The sequence below is a fragment of the Aquarana catesbeiana genome, linkage group LG01 (assembly GCF_042186555.1).
Source record: "Aquarana catesbeiana isolate 2022-GZ linkage group LG01, ASM4218655v1, whole genome shotgun sequence".
Classification (NCBI taxonomy): domain Eukaryota; kingdom Metazoa; phylum Chordata; class Amphibia; order Anura; family Ranidae; genus Aquarana; species Aquarana catesbeiana.
The window spans coordinates 221,808,541-221,824,411 of NC_133324.1; the positions used below are offsets into that span (position 1 = coordinate 221,808,541).

The following is a 15,871-nucleotide window of genomic DNA, read 5'->3' on the forward strand; positions in this document are numbered from 1 at the left end:
GTGATGGGGCAGATGAGCAGGGGGTTACAGTGGTAGGACAGAGGAGCGGGGGGTTCAGTGATGGACCAGATGAGAAGGGGGTTATAGTGGTGGGGTAGAAGAGCAGGTAGTATAGAGGTGGAACAGTTGTGCAGGGGGGTACAGTGGCAGGGCAAAGGAGAAAGGAGGTACATTGGTGGGACAGATGAGCAGGGGGTTACAGTGGTGGGGCAAAAAAGCAGGGGGGTACAGAGGTGAAGCAGAAGACCAGGGGGTACAGAGGTGAGACAGATGTGCAGGAGGTACAGTGGTGGGGCAGAAGAACAGGGTACAGTGGTGGGGCAGATGTTCAGGGGGGTACAGTGGTTGGGCAGAGGTGCAGGAGGTACAGTGGTGGGAGAGATGAGAAGAGGGTTCAATGGTGAGACAGAAGAGCACAGTATGGTACATTGATGGGGCAGATGAGCAGGGGGTTACAGTGGTGGGGCAGAAGAGCAGGGGGTTACAGTGGTGGGGCAAAAGAGCAGGGGGTTACAGAGGTGGGGCAGAAAAGCAGGGGGTACAGAGGTGGGGCAGAAGAGCAGAGGGGTACAGAGGTGGGGCAGAAGAGCAGGTGGTACAGAGGTGGGGCAGAAGAGCAGGGGGAACAATGGTGGGGCAGATGAGAAAAGGGGTTACAGTGGTGGGGCAGGTGACCAGATGGGTTCAGTGTTAGGACAGGTGAGAAGGGAGTTCAGCGGTGAGACAGAAGAGCAAGGGGGTACAGCGGTGAAGCAGATGTGCAGGGAGATACAGTGGTGGGGCAGATGAAAAAGGGGGTACATTGTTGGGGCAGATGAGCAGGGGGTTTACAGTGGTGAGACAGAAGAGCAGGGTGGTACAGTGGTGGGGCAGATGTGCAGGGGGCTACAGTGGTGGGACAGATGAGAAGGGGGTACAGAGGTGGGGCAGATGTGCAGGGTAGTACAGTGGGGGGACAGATTTGCAGATTTACAGTGATCTGAGGTGTGAAGGTATAGGAATTGGGGCTGATCTGAGGACTGGAGGTACAGGAATTGGGGCTGATCTAAGCCATGAGAGGGCAGGATGTTAATTACCGTATTTATCGGCTATAACACGCACTTTTTTCCCCTTAAAATCAGGGGAAAGTCGCAGGTGCGTGTTATACGCCGATCCCCTGCGATCCCGAGCTGTCAAAGTGTCAAAATCGCCGACCGCGATTTGAAAATGGCGCCGCCGGCGCCGAAATACACAGAGCCGGTCCTCGGCTCTTTCCGGCGGCTCTCGTTTACTTTCGGCTCCACTCGTAGTCCCGAGCGGAGCTATCCGAACCTACTCGGATAGCTCCGCTCGGGACTACGAGTGGAACCGAAAGTGAACGAGAGCCGCCGGAAAGAGCCGAGGACCGGCTCTGTGTATTTCGGCACCGGCGGCGCCATTTTCAAATCGCGGTCGGCGATTTTGAAGCCCACAAAGCAGGGACAGGGGATCGAAGCCTGCACTGGGGACAAGGCTGCACTGGGGAAGGCTGCACTGGGGCAAGGCTGCACTGGGGCAAGGCTGCACTGGGGAAGGCTGCACTGGGGAAGGCTGCACTGAGAAGGCTGCACTGAGATGGCTGCACTGACATGGCTGCACTGAGATGGCTGCACTGACATGGCTGCACTGACAAGGCTGCACTGGGGAAGGCTGCACTGACATGGCTGCACTGACATGGCTGCACTGACATGGCTGCACTGACAAGGCTGCACTGGGGAAGGCTGCACTGACATGGCTGCACTGACAAGGCTGCACTGGGGAGGGCTGCACTGGGGAAGGCTGCACTGACATGGCTGCACTGACATGGCTGCACTGACATGGCTGCACTGGGGCAAGGCTGCACTGAGAAGGCTGCAATGATCGGCATTTAAATGTAAGTTTTTTTCCCTTCAACTTCCCTCCTAAAAGTTTTTTTTTCCTTAAAATTCCCTCCTAAATTGGGGTGCGTGTTATACGCCGGTGCGTGTTATACGCCGATAAATACGGTAGTCACTATTACTCAAGTAGTTTACAGCATTTGCTTTATAAAAAATCCTTTTCGTGATTGAGAGTGTGAAGTTAACATTTTTTTGTTATAAAATCGGCACGCCCGATTTCTTTGAAAACATTTTTCGGCACACTGTGCTCAAAAGGTTGCCTACTCCTGCTCTAGCCAGTTCTCTATACTGTACGTAATTGTTTCAAGTAAAAAAATGTAACCAAAAGTGAGATAAAAGTTCAAACCAGATTTAAATATTGCAAATTCTTTGTACAATGTGACTGGTTTCCTGTGCTCAAAGGACTCTGAGATAAGGCCCCTGCAGTCAAATTACTAAAGTGAAGAGAAGTTTGCTTCACATAATTCATCACATGCATACCTTCATGCTATCCAACGTCACTACACTTTAGTAAGTCGCCTGAGTTTTGTACTATTAAATCCCCCTTTAGGATATTGGTTGTGATTACATAGAAAGAAGCACCTGGAGGGCCCCCCAGGTAGATTTATTTAAAGGTCCCAGGGCAAATACTAACTTAAGTATTTGGAAGTTATATACTCCCCGGCCTTCAACAACACAACATTGGCCCGAACACTAGTAGGCCTAAAGTGGGGTATGGACAGCTGGAGGGGCCATTTTTGCATTTCATAGATGTTGCCAGTTTACTTGTTTTACATAAAGGACAGGTTTATTTTGAGGCATTAGAGACAAGATCATCTATGCCAGCCTACCTATACATGTATTCAAGAGTCAAATTATGTTATACCTATGGAAAAAATTGACTGAAGACAGATGTTTAGCGCTTTTTAGGTTAATTGCCTGAAATCATTGTCTATGCTGGAACTATCTGGTATATATTGGTATTCAAACTTTCCTGGTTTTAGTTATACATTCATCCCTTGGCTCACAGTCATCTTTAAGCCTGTATATTTCTAAAAAGAAAAGTATAGGGTATTTTTGTAAATACATTTTCTTTATTCACCAAGGTAACTGTGATCTTTTTTTTTCATATTCAAAATCCTTGCAACATTTCAGCTTCATACAAAGGATCTTTGTGCTGAGGACTATTTGAAAACAGATTTACAGTGAAAGTCTGTTAGATAATTGTTTATTTTTGGATGAAAAGAATAATAACATTATTTTTACCAGACTATTTAAGAATTCAAACTTCTTATTTTTCATTATGTAGGAGACCATATAAACTAGAACAGAGCCATACTCCAAGATGATTTCCATATGAAGGATGTAAATAGTGGAGGAGTCCAGGGCTGTCATGCAAAAAGCAAGCAGCTAAGTGGAGGGTTTCTAAGTTAGTTTAGGTTAGCATGGCTATGGAGTGTAGACTGTTTTGGGGTCATCTAGGCCACGGCTGTCAGTAATCCATTAGGGGACCTTTGGGTACTTTGTGGTCTGAAGACTATATTTGAACATGCCACTAGGCTTTAGCAGTCAGGGTAGCTAAGATAGAGCACAAGAGACACATAGCAGAGGAGAGTAAAAAAAATTATTTAAATATATAAACAGTAACAAAATGAGGTCAGAGCACATTGGCCACATAAAGGAGGATGCGGGGAACTTGGTTACAGATGACAAAGAGATGGCAACTGTACTAAATGCTTTCTTTTAGCTTTTATACAGGAAAAAGAAGGGTATAACAACCAGGACTGTACTGTTAGTGACACGTCACAGGACGTAACCTTGTGGCTTTCAGGAGTCAGTGTCCAGAAAAGACTAGAAAAAATTAACGCAAACAAATCGCTAGAACCTGACGGCTTGCACTCGAGAGTCCTAAAAGAACTCAATCAGGTTGTAGCCAGACTTCTATTCCTAATCTTTATGGACAGCATACTAACAGGAATAGTACCTGCTGATTGGTGAAAAGCCCATGTGGTACCAATATTCAAAAAAGGGCAGGGGTATATTCCTGGTAACTACAGGCCTGTTAGCCTAACATCAATAGTATGTAACATATTTGAGGGGATGATAAGGGACTATATCCAAGAATCATTAGTAGTATTTAGAATGGGTTTACGAAGGGTTGTTTTTGCCAAACCAACCCGTTAATCTTCTATGAGGAAGTGAGCTGCCACCTTGACAAAGGTATACCTGTCAATGTGGTGTATCTGGATTTTGCAAAAGCATTTGATACAGTCCCCCACAAATGCTTAATCTATAAACTGAGGTCTGTAGGCATGGATCATAGGGTTTGCTTTTGGATAGAAAACTGGTTACAGGCACGCATCCAAAGGGTGGTGTTAAATAACGTGTACTCAGACTGGTCTAGAGTGATAAGTGGGGTACCCCAAGGCTCTGTCTTGGGACCAATTCTGTTAAATTTATTTATAAATGATATAGAGCAGTGATGGCGAACCTTGGCACCCCAGATGTTTTGGAACTACATTTCCCATGATGCCCATGCACACAGCAGTGTAGTTGAGCATCATGGGTAATGTAGTTTCAAAACATCTGGGGTGCCAAGGTTCGCCATCACTGATATAGAGGAAGGGATAAATAGCTCAATCTCAGTGTTTGCAGACGATACAAAAATAAGTAGGGCAATAATTTCACAGCAGGATATAGAAACTTTACAAGAAGAACTCAATATATTAATGGAGTGAGCAAGTAGATGGCAAATGAGGTTTAACGTTGAAAAATGTAAAGTAATGCACTTGGGGGTTAAAAATATAAATGCGGGTGTATTCTGTCCAGTTCTGGTCACCAATCCTCAAAAAGGATGTGCTAAAGCTGGAGAGAGTTCAGAGAAGGGCAACAAAATGAATAAGGGGGCTAGAGGATGGATTTATTCTCCTTGGAGAAAAGACACTTGTGAGGAGAGAAGATAGCAATATACAAATATCTCAATGGTAAACCCTGTGTAAGTAGGAGTGTAAGATGACACGGGGCCACACAATGAGATTGAAAGAGAAGCGGTTTAACCTTAAGCTGCATAGGGGGTTTTTCACTGCCAGGGCAGTAAGGATGTGGAACTCTCTTCCACAATCAGTGGTGTCAACAGGAAGTATGGATAGTTAACAATGACTCTTGGATGTGCACCTTATCGAACAAAATATACAGGGGTATGGGGAATAATTATCTACACTAACACCCCCCCCACACACACACACACCAACAAAGGTTGAACTGGATGGAATATTGTCTTTATTCAACATTACCAACTATGTAACTATGAAACCTAGCACTCCCTTTTTACATTCAGGCAGAGTCATGGGGGGGTGGGGGGGGGGGGTGAGCTCCAGCAGCATACATATAGGCTTTTCCGGGCACCCCAAGTCTCTCAACACTGGAACTCTAGGTCCCAAGTTACGCAGGCAGTGTCAGTGGTTGTGCCATCCAACACCCACCGATTCTTTATCATGGACACAGAACAGATATCTGCTAGGCCTTCACAAGCTGTTCCCATGGTGTTCAGTTCCTCTAGTGTTACCCCCATCTACCTCATGTGCAGAGCACACCTTACACGCTTTTTCTCAGCCAAAAAACAGAATGTCAAGTCACATGTATATTTTTTTTACATAGTTGCATAGTTGGTAAGGTTAAATAGAGACAAAAGTCCATCCAGTTCAACGTATGTGTGTATATGTGTGTGCCGCTGTACATTGTGTTTGCCGGTGGATACCGATGGTACTTTGGCATGCGGCATCCTGCATCTCTGTGAGTATGAATCCCTTAGTTTGATTCCCACATTTCAACCTACCTGATACATTTCCATGTTCATCACTATGTTATATCTTTTAACCATTATACTTTATAGATTATGTCTATGCATCAACCCCTGAAGAGTGAGACTGAACTCATGAAACGTGTTGGGTCACCATCGATGCTATGACACACTTACCATGGACCATTTGATTACTGTATGTAACCATGTAATGGATCTGTATATTTGGGCCAACCGTTTGGCATTATGCACAACCTACTACAAAGCATATAAATTAAAATATCAGTCAAATATTTTTCTTAAAAGACTATATTATCCTACTGTTAGTGAAATCATACCACCTAGTTGCCTAAATACACTACCAGGCCCCTATGGGGCATAAAGGGCATTTGTATCAGCATTACTTTATATAAGCAACATATATACAGTGAGGCTGAATTTTGCCTTGTTGAATCCTCCAGAGCCCTTGAAAGCAAAGCACAAATAGACAATAATCTAATCTATCTAGCTATCTTCATATGAACATGACCTGCTATAAAATAGAGCTCCCTAGCCAGGAAGACTGAGCAACACATAGGAACAGTGGAAAAGTCCTTTAGACTGTTTGGGTTCTGGCTCTGCCAAAGTCCACTAGCAGTGACACCACCTCTGCAGCATCAGGAGCCCCATCTCTTTTTCACAAATATAGAGCAAGTAGTTGAAACTTTGGCAAGGGTTCCTTCCCCTACTGGGTAGAAAGTAAATCCTTGCAAGTGTCTCCTTTAATGAGCTCAGAACAATTTCTTCTGGGAAATAGCAAGGGTTGCCCCCCTATGTTGGGTGGCAGTTCAGTTCCTGCATGCAAGAACTTGAGAACAAATAACTTTACAAGGGTTTCCTTCCTTAGGTAGGCTTCTATCATTGCCTGAGCCCACAGCAATGACTCACCAGAACCTACTTCAGCCTGGCATATCTGAACATGAGCCAAAGTACCCTTTCCCTTTGTTACAAGGATATGAGGAAAGGGATTTAGAAAGGGGGATTGCCCCTTTAAAGTAGTAGTTAAGTTTGACATTAGAACTTGAAAACTTGAAGACTTGCTGGAGAAAATTTACAAAGTGCTTTCTCCTCTGTACATATGTAGATCATTAGTGAGCAGCTGCCGATTGGCACAAAAGCAGCTCACCCAGACTTCAGCTGGACATCCACACAAAAGCTGATATACCCTCTCCCTCAGTTGCAAGGATAGGAAGGAAGGGGTTTGGAATACTGGGGATTAGTTCAACTTTGAAAACTGAGCCTTAAAGAACTGGAAAGCTTTAGTAAAAACTTGACAGAGTGAATGTTGGTGAGCTGCTGTCCTTTGCCACAACAGCAATCCTCTTAAACTTGACAGCTTTTGGTAAAAGGTGGTTGCCATTTTGTTTCCTCAATACCTAATGGTAAAATCCAGGATTCAGGATTTGTAGCTGCCTCTAGAGTCAAAGTCACAGGTTTTGACAGCTGAATTGGCCTGCAGGTCAATTAGTTGCCAGCCAAATCCTGTTTTCCCACTACTATCGCTCCCCACTGGCTCACCTTTTGGAACTGTGGCATCTGGCTCCTTCTATGCAGGGGTGACAGGATTAACTGTGGCTGTGGGCTTCTCCTCCCCAATAAACTGATAGAGGCCGACCTCTGGGACCTGCTGACCTTGGATGTCTTTACCATAGCTAACTGGTCTCCTGCCCTGGTGGCTGCCCTGGTGGTGGGCTGTTCTCTGTTCTCCTACTGGCTGTGTCCCCCTTATGGTGGAGATAAAGGTCTCACTCCTCTGGTAGATCATTATCTGGGTGCTCACCAATGGTGGGAATATGTTTAAGGTGTGTAGTCATTCCTCATAACTGAGGTCCTTCTCTGGATTCTCTCCAGATTAATTCCATTGTTTAATATGTCCTTAAAGCGGATCTTCACACTCTATGTGAAGTTCCCCCTTCTTATCTTGACCTCTCTTCCCCTCCTGTAGGTGAATGACATGCACAGTGCTTGCTAGGCCTCCTGGGATATGCACATCACATATCCCAGGAGGGCTTAAGGCTGGGTTCACATATGAGCACGCAGCGGCTCACAGCAGGAGTCCGGTGCGGCTCTGTTCACCGTTTCAGGTCCGAATTCAGCCCAAATTTTTGTCTGAATTTGGACCTGAAATGAACCAAAAGACACACAGGGCTCCGGTGCTAATCGCACCAGAGCCGCTGCGGAGATATGTGAACCAGCTCCATAGAGAGCTGGTCACAATCTCCTGCTGTGCGAAGTGGATGCGGCAAGGCCTCACTGGTTGAACATGGAAGAGCCAGCAGGCCTCTCGATGATGTCACAAGTAAGATGGCAGCAAGGGACCAAGCGCTGTCTGTTGACAGAAGGATGTCAGCGGGACAACGCTGGATCTGGTGGCTGAGCGAGTACCCATACTGTGAGGGTATAAAGAAAATGAGGGGGTAGGCTGAAGGTCCTCTTTAAAGCATCCCACTTCACTCAGTGTTCTTTGTTTCAAGAATTTGATCCCATTTATTGTCATGTAGATTGTCATGTAGTACAGAGCGCAATTTTGTAACGTTGGGTTTGGTATTTTTTTCCAAGCATAAATTTAACTTTACATTTCAGGCTAAACCAGAACAGTTTCCTGTAAAAAACAAAAGCTTTTCCATTTTTTTGGTAACTAAGTCAATTTGACACAGTAAACATTTTTCTCTTTAAGTGTATTCAGGTTCTCTTTAAGAATATTCATGCTAAAACTATTTAGCATTAATTTCTCCTTGCTAGTCTTCCTTAAGCCTAGTACACAGTGTTAGTTTTTTTTCAGTCAACCCAGCAGGCTGAACGAAAAATACTGACAGCTCAGGTCGGAGCCGCTGAACTAACAATCCGATGTTAATACAGCAATCTCCCCTGCTGTTCTATTGTGTTATGACAGGGGGACGGCCCCCCTGCCAGAACACAGCAGTCGGCTGAGAGCGCTGACCAGGAGCTGGTTGGCAGTCCATTTTCGGTCATGCCCCTTCGACAGAAGCTGGCCGAACACCCGGCTTCTGTCAGACCGGCTGCAGTACACACAGGCCGAATATCGGCCAGTTTCTATTGAACCAGCCGATGCTGCCCGACAGAAGCCCGTGTGTACGGGAGATTAGGGAGCACATCTCCTCCCTAAGGAGAAACCCCCACATGGGTCACTTATTCAGCGTTCCGCAGTCCATCTTTCTCCCTCCTCCCAGGGATTCCTCTTTTGCTGAGTTTGTGGGCTACATTCTTACCTAGACTCCACCACCTATCTATAAATTGCCTATCCTTAGATACCCAGAATAACAAAAAAAAAAGGCTTGAACATCCCTAAAGGGCCCTACAAGACTAGTGAACTTTTTTTAAAGTGCGCCTGTTCTTAAAATTTGACTTTTCTATTTTTATAAGCATTCACTTCCAAGTTGCAAAGCTTCAGTTTAAAAAAATAAAATAAAATAACAAACATGTCATACTTACCTCCTCTATGCAGTTGGTTTTGCACAGAACGGCCCCGTACTTCCTCTTCTGGGGTCCCTCAGCGGCGCTAGAAGCTCATCCTCTTCTTAAGTTCCCCATCGTAGAATCGCTCTCCATCGGGACACCCATGCAGGCATGCTCCCAAGTCCTGCTTCTGCGTCTATTGACACAGAAAGCAGGACTCAGCCCTGCCACCCAGCACCCGCGTCATTGGATTTGATTGACAGCAGCGGGTTCCAATGACTGCGCTGCTATCAATCCATCCAATCAGGACCCGAGACACCAGCTTTTGCTGGTGTGCTTTTCCCCGGGGCGAGAAAGAGAGGGTACAGGTAAGTAAAACGGAGGCTCGGGGGGCTGCAGCATTACAGGAGGTTTTTCACCTCAATGCATACAATGCATTGAGGTGAAAAACCTTGAGGATTTACAACCACTTTAAGTGTTGAGATAAAATACCAGCACTTGCTTTCCACTAGTTGGCCAATAGACTTGCAAAAAAAAAAAACCCAACTATTTTCTTGCACTGTATAACAAAAAGAGTCTGGAGTTGTAATAAGTAAAACTTCTGCAAGGTTTGTATTGTTTTACAAAGTGGTAAGAGTAATGCGCGCTTGACTGCTAATTTTGCTCTGTTTTGTCATAATGTATTATGCACAGAAGAGCAGGCAGCTTTACTAGTCCTGGGCCTCCTATATACAGTTCTTTAAAAAATTTCAGGCAACTGACCCTAAACTGGAACTGGCACAGTACCCTAAGGCCTCACTATATTATTAAACTTTCTGACATTTTATTTCAGTCCGGCTCCTAATCCTCTGTTTTCTTCAGCCCTAAAGAAGGGCAGCCTGAAACATGTTGGCTTATCCTGGTTATTACAAATAAAATTTTGTTCTGGAGTTCCACGAGTGCAGTAGTGCTTCTATTTTTTTACCCTCCCCAGGCTTTTTATGTTGACTGTGTCCACTTTTTATACTTCTATATATGTGATCGCTCTCAAAAATGAGATGGAGAGGTGATCAAAACTAAAAAGAGGACAAAGTTAGATTTGTAGCTACATTCAGCAAGTGGGCCATCACAACTTTCTGTTCTTGGTCTGTATAGGTGAAAAGCATCTCTGCATAAAAAGCAGACAGTATGCTACTTCTATGTAAGTTCAAAAAGAATGTAATCACACACTGAAATTTCAAGCACCTCAATCAGGCTTTATTATGTCAGACAGATCAGAGATCACATCAGGATCCCTGTGTAGCTCACAATCTGTCTAGTACAATAATGCTTGTTTGAAAGGCTGGAGATCTCAATGCGTGGCTGCATTCTTTAAAAACTTGAATGTGAGTAAAGAGTGCAGATGCCCTTTGGAGAAGCCATTGTACCTGGTGGTCGGTGGTGGATGCCAGGCTTAACTTCCTTCCTGTTTGTTGGACTTTGGAGCATGCTGCCTTTAGTTGTACATTCTAGCACTAGTCTTTGCTAAAACAATAACATGACACAAGGGGCAGAACTTGTGCAAATGATCAACATCATTCAAGTACGCCTAGAGTAGCATGATGTTTAAAGTGGAGATTTCATAGTAATACAAGATCCACTTATTACTAAGCCCCCACCCCAAGTCAAAAACTGAAAGAATTAGAAGAAACATGTTAAAAACATGTTCCTTGGACCCTGACTTCTGTTATTCCCTATCGGTGCCAGTGACATCAATGTGCCTTCCAGCACATTTCAGGAAAGCAGGAATTACTCTATTTAAATTCTGTCCATGTTTTGCTGAGGTTTTTGTCCTCCCAAGCTTGCTTCTTGGAAAGGGTGTGCTATGCTACAGAGAAACCCAAGCCAGGGACTTGTAGCTTTTAGCTGTCCTGCTGGAGAAGAAATGAAACAGGAAGGTGATTACCTGGATTGGAGCACTATGGGTGAAATTTTGCTGAAGAACATGCTGGAAAACTGGAGATTGAGATGGAGATTGCACACGTCCACCAGCAGTAATTCTTTCCAGCACTCCATGACAGTAGATGAAGGTTTAATCCAATGCTCCAGTCCAGGTGATCACCTTCTCCTCCAGCAAGACAGATAAAAGCTACACACACCAGGCTTGGCCTCTCTGTAGCAAAGCACACCCATCCCAGGAGGAAAAGTTGGGAAAACAATAACCTCAGCAACACACACCTCCTCACCAGGAAAAGTCTGGGAGGCAACATAGCTTTCCAGGGTCACCCGAAATATTTATTTCCTTGTCCATCATGCACCACTGGCAATAAACCTTCTAGTGGTTTGCAAGAGAGGCATAAATATTTATAACTCGATCCCTATATGGCTGTCCCTGCTTGACAGAAGTTGATTTTTAGATACTCTTCTGTTGAAAAGACGAACTGAAAAACTTTTGTCTATCAGTGGCTGCAGCCACTGATCAGTGTATTCTGACAGCAGGAAGTCCTGCTGTCAGAATATAATGTTCTGCTGACTAAACAAAAAAAACAAAAAAATTAACCATCTATGGCCAAATTTACACTATTACCAATGTAACAATAACACTGAGTTTAGGGAAAATCTGAGGACAGTAGAACTAGCAGGCCTTACTCAAGCTGACCACAGCCTCACAACACTAAATTTAGTCTAGGCTCTAGATTCTAGGGACTCTACTGCTTAGGGTGGGGTCTCTACATGTATTACTTTTTCCTGAAATGAAGACTAAAGCAGCCCATAAATTAGTCATTTTTGTTTCATTCAACCGGCAGATTGAATAAAAAAAAAACAGACACTATTCCCCCATCCACACACTCAATGTGGATGTAGGAATTCTCCCTGCTGAGCTATTATATTCTGACAGCAGGAAGACTTCCCTGCTGTCAGAATACACTGATCAAGCAGCGTTATACAGTGTTGCTATTGTCTTTCACTGCTATCAGTGTTGCTATTGTCTTTCACTGCTTTTGTCTTTCTTTTGACACGGACACTGCTTTTGTCTTTAATTTTTTCACAACAATTCTAATTCTGTAGTTATTTGGTGGAACTGGCACAAAAGCAAGAAGTATAAAAAGTTGTCCAAAACTGATGTGTAGATACTGTACTTTCTTTACAATTTGTTACTTTACCTTACTTTTTGACTCCCTCCAAAAATAACTCACAGAATTAATATATATTACTACATAGTATGCAGGTTGATTGATAAATGTACTTTCTAGGATTCAGCTGAACATGGAATGTCAAATAAATAAATATATGAATATCCAGAGCTTTCCAATGCACTATTATTTAGTCAGTCCAATTACTAGACCTTGAATTGCCTGGGCAAACTAAAGCTTGGGGTCTTCTTTCTTCTCTGTATGGTCTATTTAGATAAATAAATATAAATGAAATTAACTCCAAGACAGATATGTTGATGGTAGGTTTAGATGAAACTCCCATAGGTCTCACATGGTTATAAAGAGTAGATCTTACAGATCTGTAGCCCATATTACCAAAGCCCCACAACAATCATCCAATCACCGCAATTAAATACTTTTCATTTCTCAACGTATAGGTTCCAAAACAGCTGACAAGAGACTATTGTCACTAGACATTTATAAGAAAAACAGTTCTTGGTGATCATTACCAGTCAGTTCTCCTATGCTGCACTAAGATGATTAAATATGGCATCTGATTGGCTGATGTGGCCAAACTTACTAGTTCATCTTTAAGAGACTTTAGATCAAGAGATGTCCAGTATTAACAACCAAAACCATTATGGAACCATAAACCAATTATTAGATAGAATTCCAAACAATGTTGATTGAAGATTTATATGGCTGAATACTTTCTGTGTTCAAGTCTTGTTTGTGCAATCTTAACTAGTTGAATTGAGTTTGATTTCTCATTGAAAAATTATATTACAAAGAGGATGTCAGCCAATACAATAAAAAAAAGAAGACAGGAAGGGATCTAGTGTTGCTGTCTTCTGTGAAAGGGTTTACCTAGGGGTGTAAAATTCACCAAGGTATTGTCTTATGAAACTGCATATACATTTGTTCTGGGCAAATTGGGGCAAAATCAAAAGCTATTGGGCTATTTTCTCTCCATGTTAAATCCTAATAAAAATAGAGGGGTTTGAGAAAATACTCTATTTTGGACACCTTGGGTCAGCCCACCACAGTCTTTGGTCAATCAGCTGATTCATACCGCTATTCACACAATCTATTTTTAACCATTCATTAAAACGATGCTGCACTTAGATCGGCTTGGCGCTTCTCTCCCATTCCTTTCCAGCCCTCTTCTTTTCACAGTTACCGGGTCCCCAGCCCACACCTGAAGCAGCCTCGCCATCGCCAGCAGCCAACACTACACAAACTTTCTGAGATTTTCTGAGTTTCTTATTCTTTAGAACTTTACTACAAGTGACTTTTTGTTAGTTTATATTAATTCATTTTTATTTTTTCTTCTTAAAGATTGACATCTCTACATAATCAATACTATTTATGGGCTTTATTATTTACAACTTTGCAGTTCTTGGGCTCTAGCGCTGAGTTTCACACTAGTCTTGTGTGTATTTTTTACTAATAAAGTATGTATTTCCTATGAATATCAATTCCATCTAGTGGCCATAATGCATATCCTGATTTACTCTATACTGCATGAATAAACAACATACATGAAAGTATGTTGGACCTGGAGAGAAAATAGACTATTGACAATTGTTTTTGCCCACATTTTCACAAAACTAATGTACATAAAGTTTTACAGAATTAATGGCTCTGCAATTTTTTTTTAATAAATACAACTAGGCGGCATTTTTTGTATGATCTTCCTATTCACATGAAAGGGGAGTATGCTGAGTCAGGGATTTTTTGAATTTACCATTCATGAACATGTCTTCTTCTGCCATGCAAGATAATATGTTCTGTAAAACCCACAAGTAGTATCTATCTATTTAATCATGTACTGTGCATACTTTTGTATTATTTTACATATGTATACATTGGATTTTCCATAAGGAATATGTAGGTATTTTATTTATACCAGTAATTACAGTACAATATACAAAAGTTTAGCCTGCATTTACATCAACTAAGTATTCAAAAAAGAATCTGTACCTGGCTGGGTTTTTTGTATAAATTCTGGCAAGGGTGAAAATAACTCTTCTGAATATTTAAAAAAACACTACTTTCCAATTGAAATATACTCATACAAAAGGTCTAATTCATGAATCTGAAAAAATATGGAGCGTTTGAACTGCAGCCGATAACTTTCACCTTTCATTTTATGTATTGATCACTATGACAACAACTCCACTGTTGTACTCACTTATTTTCTGGGTGGTTTAAAGTTTTCAACTGTTCTGTATTAGATTCAGGGCTAAATTACAAGGGAAATATAATCTAAATACATTGAAATCAGTTTGTTGTGAATGAAGAAATTGACAATTTGTGGTTAAATCTCTTAACATGATAATGACAATGGCAATGCAGTTTAGACAATGGGAAGAGAAATATTAAATACGGTCTTGTCACCTTACAATGTTATTCATTTTGTAAAGTGTTAAATGTTTATACATTTTTTTTTTTTTAGATTCATATGTTTTGGATTTTTTTTAAGAAAAAATGCTTGACTCTCCCTTTAATACAATGCACCACTTTCACATGTATCTCTGTATGTATTTGCTCTATATATAGTTCACATGTGCAGTACAGAGTGACAGCTAGCCCTGCGACAGTGGCAGCAGTGCTACAGACCAATGGATGATCCTGTCCTTTCATGTCAATTATTATGTGACACTCTGCCACAATAAGTAACTGTGGCAGGTTATGTAATAAGCATAGTATAAGAAATATTAGACTAGACATCAGTTAATGGCGTTGTACAAGTTATGCATTTAATTGCCTTAGTGTGATCAAGTAAGTTTCTTGGTGCAGACGCTAAATGTGCTCAGCCATACCAACTGCACCAATTACTGCTTTTTTAACAGAAGGGGTCTGGCAGATGCCCCTGCATGCTTCCAGCCTAGCAGAATATTTTCTGAAAGAGAATAGTAATGTGTTAACTGGCATTTAATGCCATGTTTTGAATCATTTCCTGAATATAGCATCCGGCAAAGTACAGGGTGCACATACCTATACCATTAGGCATGATGCTTGCACCTGCATTCTGACATCCCAATCTGCATTGCACAGTAAAGCTGTCTTCAGTGTGCAGGCTTCCTTCATTCTGGATCTAGTTACTAAGTTTATTGACATTATGTTGTTGTAGTAGTGATGGTAAAAACTGAATTCTCTTACCTTAGAAGAGGGAATATGTCTGAGTTGCTCAGAGCTCCTCTTGGCTTATTCAGAGCATGCAGAAACTGACATTAGCAAGACTGCAAATTCTTTGTATTGTATTCCACTCAGAGTATTTAAGACTGTGATGAAGAGAGGAGGAGGGGGTAGGTATATTTGGAGGGAGGCTACAGAGAGAGAACTGCTAGTCCTGGGTTTGCAGCAGAGAACACAGCCAGCTCCCTACAGCTGCATGCAGTATTGATGAAGTAAGTCAGGATGCAAGCACAGCAAGAATTGTCAAACACTCTGACCCCTCCCACCCAGTTTATCCCCTAGCGTGAACCAGCTTTACTTCCAAGATAACAATTCCCTGGAGTAATAACCCTTGTGTCACTCTCCACTTAGGAATCACACCTGAATGGCTGACAAAAGAGATTGCTTATCTCACCAGAGGATATATTGGGTCATCTCAACCATCTTTC

At 42.5% G+C, this 15,871-nt stretch overlaps 1 protein-coding gene across 4 annotated transcripts in view; it reads right to left on the bottom strand.

The window, feature by feature from the left end:
• The window catches only part of AIFM3 (AIF family member 3), a 148,573-nt gene extending 132,922 nt beyond the window's left edge, over window positions 1–15,651 (bottom strand). For all 4 annotated transcript variants that reach the window (XM_073625177.1, XM_073625172.1, XM_073625164.1 and 1 more), the window contains exon 1: window positions 15,408–15,651. The gene's annotated coding sequence lies outside the window, so the exon portion shown is untranslated. The remainder of the gene's footprint in view (window positions 1–15,407) is intronic.
• Between the last annotated feature and the right edge of the window lie 220 nt (window positions 15,652–15,871).